At 40.5% G+C, this 20,782-nt stretch overlaps 1 protein-coding gene across 13 annotated transcripts in view; it reads left to right on the forward strand.

The window, feature by feature from the left end:
- Positions 1–674: 674 nt before the first annotated feature.
- LOC127690897 (uncharacterized) overlaps positions 675–20,782 on the forward strand; it is a 627,431-nt gene continuing 607,323 nt past the window's right edge. For all 13 annotated transcript variants that reach the window (XR_007979193.1, XM_052190463.1, XM_052190462.1 and 10 more), the window contains exon 1: positions 675–747. The gene's annotated coding sequence lies outside the window, so the exon portion shown is untranslated. The remainder of the gene's footprint in view (positions 748–20,782) is intronic.

The following is a 20,782-nucleotide window of genomic DNA, read 5'->3' on the forward strand; positions in this document are numbered from 1 at the left end:
AGGGGGAATTTTAGAATGCCTTTGTCAAGTCTTTAGTTTAGTGGAGTATGTAAAATAAACAATGCCTACTGTGTGATGAACGCCAAAGAGCTAATCAATTTTGGATATTACTCCTGGTTAGAACTCATGTAAGCTGTCCTGTATTATAGTTACTTGGAAAGATGTGTAGAAGTCTAATGTTTTGAGTGGGTAAATTTGTTTTGTAACCTGTGAAATGTGTTCCTGGGGATAGTGCATCTAACCTCTGAACTTTCCACTCATTGTCTATGCAGTGAGGACTCCAATAATGCTTTTCTTTTGGATGATATGAGGATATAGGAATACCTTTTGTAAATTTATATGCAGTTTGCTAATTTACTAATGTATTCTTGCCAAATGACCTAAATTAGAAGGAGGGTGATTTGGATCAAGTCCCTGAGCTCACTGTCTAGAGTCAGATTACATTTGTCCATTCTACTTGGAAGAGGTGTGTGTGTGGGGGGGGGGCATCAAAGATGTATGATTTTAATCTTATTTTTGTTAGAGGCTATGACTACTCTAACCCCCATAGCTTCAATTAAAAAACTTGAAAATAGTTCATTTTCTATTCTAATTACTTGGCAGAAATTTAGAATAGCAAGAAACAAGTAACAACCAAATCTTTCCTTTGCACTTACAGATCAACAGAAGAGATTCTTGTGTCCTACAGACCAAAGAAAGAATCAGCAGGAATGCCCAGGGTGAATGATGGATTGCAGAGCCTGGCTGGTAATTACTTTCACTGAGCTAAAACATTAACTTGATACATGGGAGCAAGGCCAGATGAAAATCGGTAGGTGGACCTCTTCCTCCCCATGGAATGCCCATACTTGCCTTGTGGAGGTAGTTGTTTCTTTGGTAGGAGAGTCCAGCTCAGCTTCCTTTCCCGAGCCTCAGCATGGATTTTCATCTACCACCCCGGTAGACAAGGAGTGGTACCCTTGTTTTGGCCATTGTAATGATAGGTGTTTAAGTCATCCTGCTTTCTGAGATGGCAAGAACTCACAGTTTCTCAAGACTTTTCAGTAGGATACCCGATTACAGATTATTTCTCCTCTTGGGGTTCAGCTTTTTTGTATTTTTTTTCATAATGTGGGCTCTGGAACCCACATGGTTGATAAGCATTTTAGCATTAACTTAGCTTTTGGATTTTTGTAACATGGCTACTGAACAGATTCCTTACACTGAGCTAGAGAATACTGTTCTCTTCAGAAGAGCCAGGGGATATTTTTAATGACATATAATAGTTATTAATACTTCACTACTTTGCTATCTAGGAAAGATTGTGATGTGCTTATGACACCATGTATGTTTTCATTCATGCATGGTTTCAGATGGCCATAGAATGTAAAGTATGTGAGAACTCATTCAGTGCCACTGTGCTCTCCGTGACTACCGTCTCAGCATACAGTACACTTGAACTTGAATTTTCTGAGTTCAAGTTGATTATTACCTCATGGGAATAATAGTTATTGTTTTGAGAGACTTAGAGTAGATTAGATCTTAAAATCTATACTAAAGATAGAAATGGCACTAGATGATGAACTCTCCCGTATTGTTTCTTTTATTTTAATCATGCTCCATTTCTCCAACCACGATGTTTTGTGCTGGTCAGGAAGTTCTCTGTTGTGTGCCATATTGTTGAAAGTCTAACTTTCTGATATCAGAGTCCATGGTTTCTTGCCATCTGCCGAACAGGCTGACCTGAACATCTATTGCCATGCTAGCCACAATGGGTACTTACTAATCTAGCCGGCAATTGTGGGCATGCACTACAGTCAGTGAAAAGGATGCTTATCAGTCTTGTTGTTTTTGACATCCATGGAGAGCCAGAAAGGCAGATAATGGATATTGAATTTACAGATGCTCTATTTCTAATGTTAGATTGTGTTTTGTGTATTTATGAGTTAGTTATATTTCTGACATATAAACATTTCTCACATGTGATTTTACAGATATATTCTCTTGCAACAGACATTCTGTGGAAGCATGATTTTGTTGTTGAAACATCTACCATACTTTGCTTTCTTAGATGTCTGAATTGAAGGTGTACTATTTTGAGTATAAATACTCAGTCTAGCTAGCATAAGCATTTAAGTTGAAAGGCTTCAATTATAAAAAAAGATTCCTTTAAAGAGCTGATTTTTGTGGAATTTTTAAGTAACATGAGAATATTATTGATAAAAGGAACTTTTATTAAACACTGTTAGTTTCTGTGGGATGTACTTGGTGACTCATTGACAGCATGGAATACTGATTTGGTAGTTTATCTATTTTCTTTACTTACGTGCTTTGAGAGTGGGTGTATTGTTTTTTCAAACCTTCATTGTCACAAACTTGGAGCACAGGGCTGGAGATGGTTCAGTGGTTAAAGACACTGTTCCTCTGGAAGAGGAGTAATCTGGGGTTTGATTTCCAGCACCCAGGGTGGCTCACAACTGTCTGTAACAGGCACTCGTGGTGCACATATATCTATGTAAGCAAAGCACCCATTCACATAAAATAAAATAAATGCAATTTTTGAGTGAGGGGTGCTATCTTTTTTGAAAGATTCCTAATCTTGAAGTGACCTGCTCTATTTTTTTTTACCACAACATTTTCCTCAACCCCATTTCCTATATTACAGAAGGACCAAGTCATGGCATAAGGAAAATTGGAAAGTTTTTGTGTTTATACTAGCATTTTCTGTAGTTAGACTTGTAAATCATGTCTTTACTGGCTTCTATAAATCTCAGGCCCTTGGGAATGAAACCCATGACGTGTCTTACTTCAAAAGGTGAGAAAACCAAGGAACTCAAATGTTCTCTGCAGCAGAGCTGTGTTCATGCCCCTCCTTAGCATCATCACCTGGGGAAGTGAGGAACAGCATTCCCATCCACCTCTTACCGGCAGTGGTTTGCATGGCTTGGAGGAAGCTTTGGGACTGAGCAGAGGTTTATAACTACTGCTGTCTGGCCTTCCTTGACCATTGTTTCCCCTTCCAGGATTCCTGTAACTGTCAGCCGATGGTTCATACTCCCAAATGTTTCTAATACTGCAATGATGTCAGAAGTATTTTTTTTAAAGGCTAGGATTAGCAGTTACAGTTTTTCTTCAAACATCTTTGGAGTGGAGAAACTTCTGTCAAACGTGGAGTGCTCTTTTCCTCTTTTCTATCTTCCTGCAGTTTTCCCACTTCTTTTGCTAACTTATTCCACCTACATTGCTTTGGAATCCCCACCCTACAAAAGTTAGTCAACATAGATTATATCAATTATACTCTGTCTCCACTTTGGCACCACTCTTTCTGTGGATCTTTATTGAGCATTGCATCTTCCTTAAGTTAGTTAAAGGCCTCAGGGAGGTTGAAAATTGGTCTAGACAGTGGATGAATCCTGTGAAGGGTGATTCAAGTCTTGGGGTTTTCCTGAGATAGGTCCTGATTTAGACCTGGTAATATTTGAATGCCTGAGGTAAAGGCATTAAGTGTCAGAACAGATGCTTCAATGGAAAGAATAAGCTACAGGGCACAGGAAGAGAAGATGATTGTGTTCTGTAGGGGGTATGTGCTATATAGTTCAGCTTAAAATTAAGAAAGACTTCATACATTTACATTCATACTTGTTTCCATGCTTAGGGTAGATGCTGTCTGTATGACATAGGAGGGTGTCTGATAGGCTCAGAAGCTTTTTACTCTCTGGCTTTTAAGGTAATAGGATTTCATCATTGTCTTAGTCACTTTTATATTGGTGTGTTAAAATACCATGACCCAGGCAACTTGCAACAATTTTTTGAGGTTCATAGTTTTAGAGGGTTAGAGTCCATGACCAGTGTGGTAGTGCGTATGGCATCAGGAGGCAAGCATGGTGCCCGGGGAACACTCTTCCATTCTTGGTCAGAGTGCAAACTTGTACAGCTACTTTGGAAGTCAATATGGATGTTTCTCAGAAAATTTGGAATTGATTTACTTTAAGACACAGCTATACCACTCCTGGGCATATACCCAAAGACACGCCATCTTACCACAAAGACACTTGCTCAACTATGTTTATAGCTGCTTTATTCATAATAGTCAGACTCTGGAAAAAACCTAGATTTTCCTCAACCAAAGAATGGATAAAGGAAATATACACTTAAACAATGGAGTATTACTCAGATGTTAAAAAATGACAATGTGAAATTTTCAGACAAATAGATTAGACTACAAACCAACCAACCAACCAACCAACCAACCAATCAAAAATACCATGATCCTTAGCAAGGCAACACAGACCCAGAAAGGCAAGCATGATATGTACTCACTTGTAAGTGGATATTAGTTGTTAAGGATAATCATACTGCAAGTCACAAACCCAGAGAGGGTAAGTAACAAGGAGAGAGGACTGTGGTGGGGGTGGGTACATGGATCTTCTGGAAAGGGAAAACAGAATTTGTAAGTGGACCAGGGGCAGGTAGGAATAGGAACAGGATTGACACTATTTTTCAAGGAAAGGAAAAGTTGCCTAATCAAGAAAGGACAGTTCATTTATCAAATACATACATACATACATACATACATACATACATACATACGTACGTACATACGTACATATATACATACATCATGCAAAATTCATTGACTGATCTAAATCCCTATATTCTTCCCTCAACCCTAATTCCCCATAGCAAAGACTTACTACAGAGAGGAGTGGGCCATACTGGAAAGTGTAAAATTAATGATAACATAGACTATTGTTCTGATTGCTTTTGTTGGCTGAGAAATTCAGCTTTTTAAAAGCTGGGCTGAGTCTTACAGTAGGAAAATAGTTCCCTGTCCTCTGATCTTTCTGTTATGTAATGGTAAAGTGTTTTCTTAGCCACCGCTGGATAATGATGCAACTGTCCACAGAACAACCCCTTCACAGCTTTCAAATAGATACTTAAAAATAATCGAGGCAAATACTTGTACCTAATGTGAAAACACTGATGCCTATGCCTGCCCCGTCTTTCCTGGGGGCATGGTGTAGACTAGGAGCATGAAAGCCCTAGCTCTCAACAAAGAGAGAGATGCCTCGTGATTTTAGTCATGGAGATGAACAGCCTTGAGAGTAGGCACTGGCCCAAGTTTTCTCCAGTGCTTCCTGAGAGGAACTATGCTAGGAGAGGGTAGTGATTACTTCCTATCTGAAATTTAGAAAATTAACTGCTTGCAATAAGGCTGTGGAGCTCAAAAAGGCAATGAGACAGCCCTACCTTCTGAGGGAGACTCTTACCACAGTAAGAGGCCGAAGCTGTGATGGATACCCAACACTGGGCATCACCTCTGACCTACTGTTTTATTATCTTACGTTCCCTTCCTGGAATTCGCATCCTCGATGCAGAAGCTACAGAGCTACCATCAGCTTATGCTGGGTCTGCCTGCCATTGTGAATTCTGACTCAAAACGGAACATATATATTCCTCCTTCTTCTCTTCTGTCTTTAGGTTGCTGGCCAGAGCTAAATATGCTTTCTCTAGTCCTTTAGGTCTCCTTTTCTTTAAAGCTTTTGTGTCTGCCCTGTAGCTGTTATCTGCCAGGTGGCTGACCTCCATGTTGGCTTAACTCAAACCCTTCCCTGTTCAATTCTGTGACAGCTGCTGAGGTTTACAGCTTACCTGCTTTCAAGTTTCTCTTTTCAATTTTAGTAAAATTGTCTTTGAACATCTAACAACAAGAAGTCACACCGTGCATTCCATTTCTGTAGAATTTATTTATTTATTTATTTATTTATTTATTTATTATTTATTTATTTATTTATTTATTTATTTATTTATTTATTTATTTATTCTTGCAATACTTGGTTGGCAAGCTCTCCTTTCTGGTGAGATGGTGAAGTAGACAGAGTTTTCCCCACATGGAAGCCCACTGATGGTGAAGTTGCCTTATTAACTGCCTTGATTTTACTTCTTGTGTCACCTTCATGGAAGATGTGTTAGAGTAAACCGTTATTATATCTCCTGCTGCTTACAAACTGAGTCTCTTTTTCTCAGTCATCTTACTTCTGCTTTGGGTTGTTATGATGACAGAGGAAGCATGTTTTGAGAAAGAAGAAAAGCCATTGTCATTCTGAGAGCAGTTAGTTAGTTTTCATTGTGTTCCTTTAGCCTGCCGTGTTTGCTTTAGTGTCTGAGTTTGGTGACAGTTCTGTTATTATATTAAAGATGTTTCCTGCCATACATTTTCCGTTTCAGTTATGAAAACTCACTTTATTTCCTAAGATGTATTATAATTAGGATTGTTTGGTACTGAGACTCTTTTCCTCACTTAATACCCCTAATGAGATACAAATGTTCTAAATGTCCTTATGAGCGGATTATATTTAGAGAGGAATCCACTTATTTTAGTTAACTAATCCCTTTACTCCTGTGTCACACATCCTTATTAGGCCCTCACGTTCCTGCTCCTTATGGAATTCTTGTGAGATCAGACCTCTTCAAGCAGTATGATTAACTTTCAGGGTCAGAGGTATTGAAAATGTCCATAGCTTGTTGTAACAGCACTCTTCTTAGACACATTTATGATAAATACAAGACTTTTTCTAGTCTTACAAAGTGAATTTTATTAGTGATCTTCTTGTATTTATGTCAGTTTTCCATAGAAGAAAATAATGGACTTATTTTGAATTTTTTTTTCACTCTGTTCTCCTGCCACCCTTAGCATCTTGGAATGGTTTTTCTAACTCAGTGGGTCATTGTTTGTTGTACTTGATGTCCCAGGAGAGCAAACTGTGTGTGGTGTTGAACATCACTGAGTGATATCTGTGCAACATCTAGGGATCAGTACTGGGTACCCTTCCTGATGACTGTGTTTATTTTGTACAGAAAGCAGAGAGAAATAGCATTTTGAACAGCTTGATTTGTGAAGTTGCTTTTTGAGTTCAGATCCTGGCTTTATTGCTTACTGTTGGCCTATCTGTAGATGAATTATTGGACTTCCTTATTCTCTGGCATTCTGCTATACATACAGGTGATTATAATGCCACTTGCCTTGTGGGTGGCTATGAGGCTTCTGTGAGCACATTAGAGAATAGTACCAGTTGCAGTCGCTGTGTAAATTTGTATGATAGTGTCTGGTTGAATTTCTACAAGTATTGTCTAATATTATTCTATTCTCTCTTGGTCCATTCAACCAATGAAAAAATATTACTGACTTTGTAAAAGGAATGTCATAAAAACATAATAGTACCCATAATTTTGTTACTGGTACCAGAGTTGGAATTGTAGGACAAATTTCTTCTCATCTATTAATCTAGATGGAATTGCGTCTTCAGGGACCTCCCGCTTCTTTGATTATTATAAGATGTAGGAAGATACTCAAGTTCTATTTCTTAAATCTGTGGTGACTCAGTTCATTCATTTTAAAATTACTTTAAGTATAATTGTTTCTTCTTTTACATGACTCTGGCTTTTACTTGCCACGGTTAATTAACACCAGTTCCCTATCAGTATAGTCTAATTATATCAGAAGTCATGTTAATGAGTTATGATTCACTGTATTAGTGGCGTTAGTTCTTTCTGTTATTTGGTTTATGAGCAGACAGGCATGTAGTTATGTTGTCCCCTTGTCTTTGATAAGCTCATGTGACAGGTCAAAAGAAGTGATAATAGAAAATAAATCTGTCAAGAAAGCTCAAAGTGAAGCAAAGAAAAAGTATTCACACTGAAAATAAGATTTGAACTAATTATTAACAGAATTCCTGGAACAGGGTAACTGACCAAGGGCACAACAAGCCTCGCACTGGTGTCAGAACTGTGTGGAGTTGGGAAAGCAAAGAATTCATCAAGGCACAGAAGAGCTACCTAGTGAGCACTATGCACTATTCAATATAGTGTTCTTGTTTGTAACTTTTCTGATTTTGCTTCATTAAATGGCTCCTTTTCTTTCCATTCCACCTTGTCACCACAGGAATGTGTTTCCAGTACTGGTACCGCACTTTGGATCACTGCTGTTGTTAAATCAGGAGTCATGTTTATAGGGACCAATCTTTGCTGCCTTCTGGCGATGGCAATGCCATTGTGCTCCTGAATTCACACTGTTGTACATGTGGGGAAGGGGCTTGTGCGGCCTCGTGAGGAGCTGTTGGCAGTTAATGTTTGCTAGAAGAGGAAGAATCATTCTTCTTATAATTACAGCCATTGCCAAATTGCCCATGCTTCAATAAATAACCACTAACTCATGCCCCTGCAAGCAACGTTAATTAAGTTGAGTTGGTCACAGAAAAAAACAGACAATGAAAAAAAGAGAGGAAAGGAAAGAAAAGGAAGAAGGATATGAAAATGGGAGAAGTGAGAATGAGGGGGCTCAGTGTTGGGAGATGATAATGGGGTTAAAATGACTAAAATTAAATATATAAAGTTCATGTATAAAGTTGTTAAAGAATAATGAAAAGGGACCTATCTCAGTTTATCTGAAGTTTTCCATTGCTTCCCACAGGGAACAACAGCATAAATGTCACTGAGATGTTGGTGAATTGGGGGCCCCTTAGAGCTGCAAGTCAAGGTTTCGGTAGTCCCAAACCAGCTATAGGCTCTTTTGTAAAGATCTTGGTAAATTTTCTACCAATTGGGATTCTATGGATTTTTTTTTTAACCTTTATTTTTCCTACTGGGGAATCAAACCCAGAGTTCATCATATAGTCATGTACTTTCCAAGTGTCCATCAACTGATACATACTCCCTGTTCCTGGGACCATATTTTTAAAGGTACAGTACACAAACTAGATTGAACTCTGTGGCAAAAACATAATGGTGAAGTAACGAAGCATTGGTAATTCTTGGGCCATGATCAACTAACTCATCCTTTGTGGAATCCTCATCAGCAGACTCCTGAAGCTAACACATGACACTCTCAAGCACACGTACACCACAGAACTTCACACATGACACTACAGAGCACATGTCTTCCCCCATCCTTACACACACACACAAACAATGTTTCTAGACTTGATTTGCAGCTCTGACTGTCCTGGTGTTCACTTTGCAGAGCCGACTGGCACAGAGCTCACTGCCTCTGCCTCCCGAGTACTGGGATTCATGGCCTGTGCGACCACACCGAGCACAATATTGTTAAAGGAATAAAGACTTACAATGACTTTGTTGTTTTTAACAAGCACTCTGTAGGCCCAGATACCCACAAGAACATAGACATCTGCCTGCCTCTGGCTGCAGGGCACTAAGATTAAGGGAATGCACCAGCATAGCAGGCCTGCCTGTGTCACCCTCTAAATCTCCACAGCAGAGACTGCACCTTAGTCACCCACAGTCCCAGGCCTCAACACACAGTCTATTATTATTCTGGAATCGGTGCACAAGGACTTTGTGGTTAAATCCTCACAACAAGGTACACATCGCCATCTTCACTTCAAAGATGGAAACACGCCTGAGCACATATAAAGGAGACGCTGAGACAGGTGGGAAAACTGGGGTTTTACATGCACAGGCCAGAGAGAAGACATTTTCACAGCGCTGTGCGGCTTTCGCCTCGCCAGCAGCCCTGCTCCCGGACAGTCCATTCCCTTTTTTTCCTTTCTCCCTCGGCCTGGGGAGGAGCAGGACAACTCCGAGCTCCAGGGAGCGAGCACGACCCTGGGCTTGGGTGTAAATCAGTCACCTGAGCGCTGAGGGGCCGCGGTGAGAGTGCACCTGCGTGGGCGGGTGGGGAGTGGCGTGGGCAGTGAGCACGGCCCGGAGTGGCCAGGCGGGGAGGGAGCAGGCCGAGTGGAGAGCTGAGGCGGCCGAGGGGCGCTGCCGCTAAGAGGAGACCAAGAGGCGGGGGCTGCACTTGACAACCAGTGTGCCAAGATGGTAAGAAGTTTCCACCTCCTCTCCGCTTGCGGCTGCACTGGGTGGGGACAGAGCCGGGCGGGCCGCCCCGGGGCCACGGCGGGCCGCGTTCTCCTCTAGTGCGGCGGCGCGAGGAGGCCGGCAGCCGGCGGCGCTCCCGAAATCCACCCCCACCCCTCAACTTGGCCCCAAGTTTTTGAGGCGGCTGCGGGCGGGTGGGCGGGCAGACGGGAGCGAGGGCTTCCCCACGCCTTAGGTGAGCGGCGGGCAGTCGGGGACTCCAGAGGGCGCGGGACGCGGGGACCCGGGATACATGGAGCTGCTGGTTCCCGCGGCAACTTTCCCAACTTGCCGGCCTATTCAGAGCCCCGAGCGGCGGCTGGGCACAGGGGAGGGAGGGTACAGGGGGCCCAGGCGTGGCCTGCATGGGGACCGCAAACAAACAAACAAAAAAACCCCAACTACTTGTGGTGGAGGAAACGGGATGGCACAGCACAGGGAGACTCCACACAGCCCCTGGAAGGACTGGCTTCTCTGCAGCTGGGAAGCACTGTCTGCTTTTGGGAGCTCATTTGTTAGAAATGGGGCTTGACCATGCTTTTTCTTGGAGTTCCCTACCACCCAGTGTCACTGTTGTTAGCCCCACTTGGGGGCTCAGATACAGAGTGGGTCCTGTGTACATGGGATGTATAAGAAACGGGGTGATAGAAGGTTGACATTTTTCCCTCTTCCCTTCCCCCTGATGTGACATCTCTTGTTTCAGAGATCAAAGTCACAACTGGAATGTAGAAGATGGTACTGTCAAATTCAGACACACACACACACACACACACACACACACACACACACACACGTACAAAATGCACCTAGGACTGCGGTTACAGTAATGCTGACAGAAATTAAAGAGGTTTTGAAAGCAGTGTGCGATTTATGATGCATCCCATTTACCCTAGAGTCAAGCTGTTGTAAAACTGATGTACAAAAGACATCATAAAATAGTCCTGTGTACCCAGGATTATAGTGGCAGAAAGTGACCTGTTTTATTAATTTTTAAGTACTTCATGAACACTTGTAGTTGTTGGATCCTGTGTTTAAGTGAGGGATCAAAACAAAATATGAAATATATCTGCTTAGAGCTGGAGAATTTCTTGTAACAGCATTTTACAGAACATTATAAAAGCCAGTTGCATGCCTTTTCTTCCCCTGGCCAGTGTTACTATTTGTGAACAGAGCTGTTCCCATATACTAATCACTGAGCGGTGGCTAAGTCCATTTGTCTCCCACCGTTTTCTATTCTGCACGTTTAGATGGTTTTGTGCACAGACACACATGCTTTAGGTGGAATTTATTTCTGACACTAAGTGTTTCTGCTCTGAACTTTTCCTCTAGACTAAGCCTTGTGTAAGTTTGATAGAACTTCCTTTCGCTCTTTGGAATCATCCACACGAGAATCCTTTGTGAGCCCTTAAAGGCTCTGTATTTTATATCATATTTGTAGCCGTTTCATTTAAACTTGTTCAGTTTTAATGAAGTTCTGAGTTGTAGGTACTCTTTCTGTTCCCGGAGAGCAGTGGATTTAAAATCCAGACTGCTAATTACTTTACCAAAGCATAGGAACGTCTTCACCTGAGGGAAGGGCTAGCAAACCTGAATGTGAACTTTGTGTAGAGGATCTTTCTGGAAGCATGTCTGAAATGCCTTGACCCCCTAATCCTCTGAGAATATTAAGTTGGGTTTGTATATAAAACTTTGGGTAAAAACCAACCTCATGTGACTTTTAAAAATATTGAGGAAATATTAATAGTAGTAGTGTATTGCTAATACCTGACTTATCCTCTTCTGCCTGAGATGTGAGTTATCTGTCAGGCAGGGATATGTGATTACAAAAAGGAGCAGGCAAAAAGCAGGGCTGACTGTTGCTATATTAAAATGTAAGTATTACAGTTTGAATTTTCAAGTGAGAGTTTCTGAGTTCAGTGCTTTACATAACATTTTGTCCTAATCTTGCTTGCTGTCAGGGATGTTTCTTGGTTGTGCAATTGCTGCAGTCAAGAATGCCAATTTGCATTCCATGAGTGTCATTTGATTACTTTTATCTGTGGAGCTCCAAGACCGGCCCAGTCCTCTCATTTCATCTTGCCATGTCATGAGTCAGTGCTGTGTTGTCATTTCAAAAATCTGCCTGATTTAGACAAGAAAGAAAAGTACTTTCATGTTGCAGCCGCAGTCCCCTGCTAACTTGTCAGCAGCAGGATATGATTCACTTGGGCCCAGAAGAATGGAACAGAGAGGCAGGTTAGATGGTTCAATAAAGCCCACGGACAGGTAGTGTGTGATGTCCCCAGAGAGCTGCAGTTAATGAAGAACAGGTCTCCTTAGTTCTCCATGCGCTGACCTGTTGCTGTCCCCACAGTTTTCTCATTTGATCTTTCCCAGCAAATTGATCTTTTCTTGTATTTTATTTGCCTTCCAAGTTAGTCCCTGAGGGACTGAAATTAGCAGAGCAACTTAAGTTGGATAATACAGCTGTTCAGAAAAGAAGAAATTGGACATTGGCAAAAAAAAGGGGGGGTGTGGGTGGGAGAGGAGAGGGAGCTATTCTTTTTTGTTGTTCCTGGGAATATTTCCTAGATTAAGGGAGTCCAAAGTAGGTGATGAAGCTAGCGGTTTCCCTTACTTTAAATTTAGAGTTAAGACTCAGGGCTATTTTAAATATTTTTAAATGTTTGAAAGGTGGCTTCAGCAAGGATGAAGAGTTTGATTTAGCAATGCTCGCACTCACTTGCTTGGCCTGACCTGCCAGGGTAATAGTGGCTTTTATGGCTATTGGAAGACGGACAAAACATCAATGGCATATTGCAACTATGTTATTTATAGTCTTCTAAATAAGTACAATTCCCAAATATTCAATACTGAATTGCTGAAAAGATTAAACAATAAAAAGTCATTAACAGGATTGTGTATAATTATTATGGTGCATGAAGATTTTTTCTATGAATTACCATCAGTATCTTTGTTTTACATAAATTCCACAGACACCCTGTTCATAGATCAGGTTATTCTCTCCTCTGAGGTTTTCCTATTTAAATTTAAAGGTAGGCTTTTAAAATTGAGAGCGGGTTACAAGTTGGGTTTCTTTGAAATGCTTGCATGTTGGTTTTTGAGATTAAAATTCATCTTATACAAGGTGAGTAAATGTAAATTGAGAAAGCATGCATAGTTGATACAGGTTTCAGTTTCACTATAGAGCCCTTGTACATAAAGCTTAGGTTGGGAGCAATTATTAGCCTTAACGTGATGAATGTATAAAGGAGCGGTGCTTTCTGAATTCCTCTGCAGATGGTCTCATTTACCATCTGCATCCTGACAAGAAACAGAGTTGAAAACGACTGTTCTGCAACATCTTTTGCTGGTCAGGAGTTACATAGTATAGCTGGTTAGTAAGCTCTCTAAAGAGCTAGAGGGAGCCTCATGATTTTATTAGATATACTTACCGTTTTTAAAAAAAGAACTCTGGCAGTCAGAATGTTGCACAATAACTAGCTTAGAGTTTAGGCTTGGAGGTGACACATGACACACACACACACACACACACACACACACACACACACAGAGTGGTGAAAGCAACAGAATTTCCATTGAAAACAATGAAGGAATCAGCTAAGCTTTCTAGGACTACCTTGTAGGTGATTTGATTGCTGTAAGGTGCAACCAAACATTCTGAGTGTTTGAGACTGTGTAGCCAGTGTGCCAGCTGAAGGAGCCCTTCTCAGGTTGTCAGGCCCACTTTCCAGGTGCCATTAAAAGCAGCTTCCCATCCAGTCACTGAGGAGCACGCTACCCTACTCCAGGTCACGAGACAGCTACTTCTCCCTGTGGATGATGTTTCCAAGTAGTTCTGCATACAACTCCAGATTATGGAAAAAAATTTCCTTCAAAAGAAGGAAGCTTTGTGTTGTCACCATAGACGGCAAATCATTTTAAAACTTGGTATATTTTTAATCAGTAAATAAGCTACATTTAGACATCAGAGTTGAATGTTTTCTTACTTCCTGTTTGGCATTTGTTAATCAGTCCAACCAGTAACATTTGTGATATGTTTGTATTAAATAATCAGTGATGGTGATTGATCTTCATTATTTACATATTACTTTTTAGGGATGTTACTTTGACATTTATTTACCATTTAAGTAAATCTTATATCCAGGGATATAAACTGCCCAGATTTGTCTTCTTAGCACAGTAGCTCTCATTGTGTTGCTAGCCAATAAAAGTCTTTATTTGTTGCTTATTAGAACCCTCAGTCCACTCAAAAGTTCAGCTATAATTTAATTTGGGTGTTCAAAGAACCTCCCTTGTTTTAACACACGTTCTCAGTATTCCTTTACCATTTGTTGTGAGCCTATATTCTAACTCATGAATATGCATAAGAGCAGTAATACAGACATGTCATTTTAAAAGTTGTTGCCAAAACAGAAGTGTACCATTTTCTTTAGAAATTATGTATATGACAATGTAAATTTTGTCCTTTTTACTGCAGTTTCTTAGACATTCTGGAGCATTTTCACTTTTCCAGCAGTAATTTAAATTGTTTTCTCTACTGATTTAGGATTTGTTCCTACAGAAATACAACCTTGAAGGTGTGGGGAGACAGGCCAAAGCTAAGCTTTGCAACCAAGAGTTCTGGTTAAAGCGCTTTCACAGTTGTAGCCCCTTGAAATTATAAGGTCTTTGTTTTGAAATTTACAAATTGCCAGCCTGGTAAGTTCTTTATAGCAACTGCTGGCAGTTTTACAGAGTCCAAGATACTTGCGGGTTTCAGTTGAAGTGTAACCGATTACACAAGTTAAGGACCAGAACTCCAGTATCAGGGATCCCTCCACATGGAAGGCAGGATGTGGAACTGCTAAATGAGTCACTGCATGTGTGTGTGTGTGTAACCAGTGAGAATCACATCAAGTCTGTCTTCTACATACAGGATTTAAGACTTATCAAAATGTACAGTATTGTCCTGGACCTGGGGTTCATGAGTTCACTGTCCCTGCTCTTTGTGTGTTTATTAGCACAGAGATGTAACAGTACACACAAAAACATTTTTCTCTTATTATGACCTTAACATTTGCCCAAAGTGCCCCATACTGAAATTTCTTTTTAGTATCTTTTTTCCCCTTAGTCCAAAGCCAGACGTGTACCCAGACACAAAGCCTCTGTGTATAGCAAGCTGTTTTAAATATTGTGACTCGGCAATGTGCTGTCTTTTCTCTGCTTGAGCCAAGGATCTCTGCTCAGTGTCTGTGGGTTACCAAGCTCCTTCTTTATTGTATGTCTTGTCAGCTATCCCTATTCATTTAACCTTTCATTAGCGTCTGTGCAGCTTCCCTGTCTGCAAAGGCAAGGAGAACCCGAAAGGCCCCACTGTCACAGTTATTAGATTTCTCCGTTACATCCCAGCAACCACAAAGAAGCAAGAGTGGAGACTATTGTCGTGCATGCTGCTGTCCTGGGGTGCAGCTCTTCTGTGCATGTCAAGGACATGTGCCACATGTTGATATGCATCCCAGGAATAAATGCACAACATGGGGGATAGGCTGTCAGAGGCAGTAATGAGCTTTGTAGGAGTTATTGTGAAGACCAACAGTTAGTGAAGGAATTTTGCTTAACCAGCCAAGGAGATAGACGGAGTTGAGAGTTGCCAAGATCTGCCTTGTGGAGCTTGTCAGTCCCATTGTTTTCATCTAAACTTCATTTGAGGGGAAAATTGAATACCTTCGACAGGAATGAAAGTCTTCTTTTCTCCTTTAACCTCGGAGGGGGGAAATGTTATTTCTGATGACTATTATGGTGCATTACAACTATTTTTGTATGGACTAAAGATATGTGAATGATTATGTTACTTACCTCTCATAATTTTTACAATTTCACTGCAAAATCGTGAAAAATGTTTTAACAGGGATTTGTATGTTTTACAAATCTGGTTTTAAAATGGAGCACGTGAATCTCCTTGTGCTCCTGCTTTGCTGTGGCTGCCATAGCACAGTGTGCCTATCACCTGGTTTTTATACATGTGTTTTCATGCTTGCTGTAATATGGAGGAGAAGAGGAATGATTACAGGTCACTTTCACATAATAATAAAGACAAATACTTGGATATGTAGAGTGGAAAAGATTTCATTTTAAACATCATAATGAACTCTCAGAGCTGGAAGAGAGCTCAGTTGGTAGAGCGCCTCCCACAGGAGCATGAAGACTTGACCTTGCTCCCCAACATGTATAATGGGCCAGCCAGCATGGCACATTTCACTGCTGTTCTCAGGGCTGGGAAGGCAGTGACAGGCAGGTCCCTGGGGTTCACTAGCCACCCAGCTCAGCCTCATTGTTGAGGAGAAGGCAGGGAATCACCATGAATGCCATTGGTTCTGGTGTCTAATCTTGACCCACTCAGTGTTTGGGGATGTCTGCCTTGGACAGCAGAGTTTAAAGTGAGCATACACTATAATGGCTTCAGTTACGGCGTTTCTGTGCATACGCTTCCTTCTCTTTGTGGCACTGCCTGCTCATTCCTATTAGCCAAACAACCAGTTTGGTAATCTCTATGGCTGCCTCCCCACAACTACTTGATGATATAAGTCCTAGTGGTTTAGTTTTAAATGCTTTATTGTGAGATACCTCACATACCACCATGTAATCACCCTTTAAAATGTACATTAATAATACCCCATTATATGGATACACGGTTTCTTTTAGCATCATCAATTTATGGATTTTTTTTTACTATTATGCATAATGCTGCTGAGAACTTTATTTGGGAGAGGGTCAGATGTTTTTATTTCTCTTGGATGTATACCTCTAAGAAGAATTGTTGGATCATGTGGCCTTCTTTTTGTCCATTTGAGTTGTCTTCAGAAAAACAAACCAAAACCAAAAACCCAAAAAACCTCTTGTGGTCTTAAAAAATACATATGTGGTAAAAGTTAGGACTATGTGTCCCGTGTTGCATGTTGGCTCTCTCTTTTACCATGTGGGTTTCAGGGGTTGAACTCAGGATTTCAAGCCTGGTGGCAAACACGTTTACCTGCTGAGGCATTCACTTCCCCTAGATTGTCTTTTTATAGTTGAGGTATAAAATCTGTTGATACAGTGTGGTTACAATCCTCTATCTGATTCAAGATTTGCAAATACTTTCTCCCATTCAGTGAGCTGTCTTCTTATATTTTTGATGCCTTTTGAAACAATTTAAAATTTTTTGAAAGAAGCTTAAGAATGTTTTTTTTCCAGACAAGATGTTATTACATGTTAAATGTTAACTCAATACTAGTGACAGTGAGCAACAGTGGCCCTCAGAAACATTCCTAACACTGTCTATCATTTTAATTTTGATGAAGTCCAACTTACATAATATTTTCCTTGTTCTCAGTTTTGGAATGTTGTCAAAAATAAAGCAAAACCAACCAACCAGACAAACAAAAACCAAACCCCAAAACGTGGTCTCACTTTACCCCTGCGTTTCTTTCCCTCCTTCTTTCCGTCCTTCTGGATAACACTATGACGTAGGGTTGCTGGATCATACCATGTGGTAGTCTGCCTTTTGTAGTTTGAGAAATTGCCTTTTTGGGGGTGGGGTTAATAACATTTGTACCATTTTATGCTCTTGCCAAGAGTATCTATGTGTTGTATTTTGTGTGTCCATGTTGTCACCAATGCCTGCTGTTATTTTATGATAAATATGGTGATAACAACTGTGAGGTGACATATCTCTTCTGTGGTTTTGTTGTCTCTACTGGCCTTGAAATCTAGGGATGGAATGATGCTCCTTTTTAGCCTCCCACCTACCAGTACTGATATTAGATCTAGGACCTCAGCCATTGAGATAATCACTCTACCACCGAGCTGTGTGTCCAGCTCCTTTTGTGTTTTATTTCAAGGCAAAGTATTACGAAGTTGCGTAGGCTGGCTTTAGACCCATGGATTTCCCATCCTTCTGCCTCAGTCTCTCTAGTAGCTGTTATGGACTTGAGCCAGCTGTAGCTTCCATTTATCCTCTGGCCTCAGCTCTCTTGGGTTGAGTGTGATAGGTAGATATAGGACCCTTTTTGATATTTTGTCCGTTTTAAGATTGGATTACATAGGTTTTGCTAGTTTTTGAATTTTAGGAGTTCTTTATATATTTTGGATATTACTGTCATATCAGAAATTTAAATGTTTTCCTCTCATTCTGTGAGTTATCTTTCCTTCTGCTAATTGCTTCTTTTGCCTTGGCCATGGAGGAGCTTTTAAGTTTTCTGTAGCTGCATGTGTCTGGCCTTGCTTTCTTTGCCTTCAGTGATTTACATTTAAAGCTTAGACTTATCTGATCCCTAAAAGAGTAAAGGCTATGTTAAGAAAGAACATTCTATTGTTTAGGGGAGGGGAAAAAAATCAGCTAACAACTCTTGGTGGAACTCCAGGGGACAAGAAATTTGTCATTCAGTAGCCAGAAGATGATAGGTGCAGGTTCCCTGTGAAACAGCTTGGGTTTACTTTGATGTTCCTTAATTATCATTGAGTTTAAAAGCAATCTAGGTGTTCTGTATGATAACAGATACACTTCATGCCCTGGAGGGTGGAATTAAGTACCTAGAAATAATTGTTTTTGGTTTTATAAATACCTCAAAAGGAAAGGAAGAAAAAACATTATTGAGAAAATTTGTCTTCTAGACATTCCATCATGAACAAAACATCACCAACAGAGATAAAACTGAAAATTGTTTTATGATATCCAAACTGAAAATAACCGGCTTAGTTAAGTTTTAAGTAAATACTGTGTTCAAATCTGGCATGATGTGTTTGCAAACAGCTCGCTCTCCAGTCTACCAGGTGTATTTTTCAAAGCCTCCCTTCACCAAGTTAGAGAAGCCTTCAAACAGGAAAAAGTTAACTTAATTTAGAGGCTGCGATGTTAGATCACACTTGAATTTAAAGGAATATGTTAAAGAAAATGGTCTAATTTTCTTTTCATTCATGCTAATAAAACCTACATTCATTTCTTTTTTTTTTTTTTTTTTTTTTTTTTTTTATTCGATATAATTTATTTACATTTCAAATGATTTCCCCTTTTCTAGCCCCCCCACTCCCCGAAAGTCCCGCAAGCCCCCTTCTCTTCCCCTGTCCTCCCACCCACCCCTTCCCACTTCCCCGTTCTGGTTTTGCTGAATACTGTTTCACTGAGTCTTTCCAGAACCAGGGGCCACTCCTCCTTTCTTCTTGTACCTCATTTGATGTGTGGATTATGTTTTGGGTATTCCAGTTTTCTAGGTTAATATCCACTTATTAGTGAGTGCATACCATGATTCACCTTTTGAGTCTGGGTTACCTCACTTAGTATGATATTCTCTAGCTCCATCCATTTGCCTAAGAATTTCATGAATTCATTGTTTCTAATGGCTGAATAGTACTCCATTGTGTAGATATACCACATTTTTTGCATCCACTCTTCTGTTGAGGGATACCTGGGTTCTTTCCAGCATCTGGCAATTACAAATAGGGCTGCTATGAACATAGTAGAACATGTATCCTTATTACATGGTGGGGAGTCTTCTGGGTATATGCCCAGGAGTGGTATAGCAGGATCTTCTGGAAGTAAGGTGCCCAGTTTTCGGAGGAACCGCCAGACTGATTTCCAGAGTGGTTGTACCAATTTGCAACCCCACCAGCAGTGGAGGAGTGTTCCTCTTTCTCCACACCCTCTCCAACACCTGCTGTCTCCTGAATTTTTAATCTTAGCCATTCTGACTGGTGTAAGATGAAATCTTAGGGTTGTTTTGATTTGCATTTCCCTAATGACTAATGAAGTTGAGCATTTTTTAAGATGCTTCTCCGCCATCCGAAGTTCTTCAGGTGAGAATTCTTTGTTTAACTCTGTACCCCATTTTTTAATAGGGTTGTTTGGTTTTCTGGAGTCTAACTTCTTGAGTTCTTTATATATATTGGATATTAGCCCTCTATCTGATGTAGGATTGGTGAAGATCTTTTCCCAATTTGTTGGTTGCCGATTTGTCCTCTTGATGGTGTCCTTTGCCTTACAGAAACTTTGTAATTTTATGAGGTCCCATTTGTCAATTCTTGCTCTTAGAGCATACGCTATTGGTGTTCTGTTCAGAAACTTTCTCCCTGTACCGATTTCCTCAAGGGTCTTCCCCAGCTTTTTTTCTATTAGCTTCAGAGTGTCTGGCTTTATGTGGAGGTCCTTGATCCATTTGGATTTGAGCTTAGTACAAGGAGACAAGGATGGATCAATTCGCATTCTTCTGCATGCTGACCTCCAGTTGAACCAGCACCATTTGTTGAAAAGGCTATCTTTTTTCCATTGGATGTTTTCAGCCTCTTTGTCGAGGATCAAGTGGCCATAGGTGTGTGGGTTCATTTCTGGATCTTCAATCCTGTTCCATTGATCCTCCTGCCTGTCACTGTACCAATACCATGCAGTTTTTAACACTATTGCTCTGTAGTATTGCTTGAGGTCAGGGATACTGATTCCCCCAGATTTCCTTTTGTTGCTGAGAATAGTTTTAGCTATCCTGGGTTTTTTGTTGTTCCAGATGAATTTGATAATTGCTCTTTCTAACTCTGTGAAGAATTGAGTTGGGATTTTGATGGGTATTGCATTGAATCTGTATAGTGCTTTAGGCAAAATGGCCATTTTAACTATATTGATTCTACCGATCCATGAGCATGGGAGGTTTTCCCATTTTTTGAGGTCTTCTTCCATTTCCTTCTTCAGAGTCTTGAAGTTCTTGTCATACAGATCTTTCACATGTTTGGTAAGAGTCACCCCAAGATACTTTATACTGTTTGTGGCTATTGTGAAGGGGGTCATTTCCCTAATTTCTTTCTCAGCCTGCTTATCCTTTGAGTATAGGAAGGCCACTGATTTGCTTGAGTTGACTTTATAACCTGCCACTTTGCTGAAGTTGTTTATCAGCTGTAGGAGTTCTCTAGTGGAGTTCTT

The sequence above is a fragment of the Apodemus sylvaticus genome, chromosome 8 (assembly GCF_947179515.1).
Source record: "Apodemus sylvaticus chromosome 8, mApoSyl1.1, whole genome shotgun sequence".
In the NCBI taxonomy this organism is placed as follows: Eukaryota; Metazoa; Chordata; class Mammalia; order Rodentia; family Muridae; genus Apodemus; species Apodemus sylvaticus.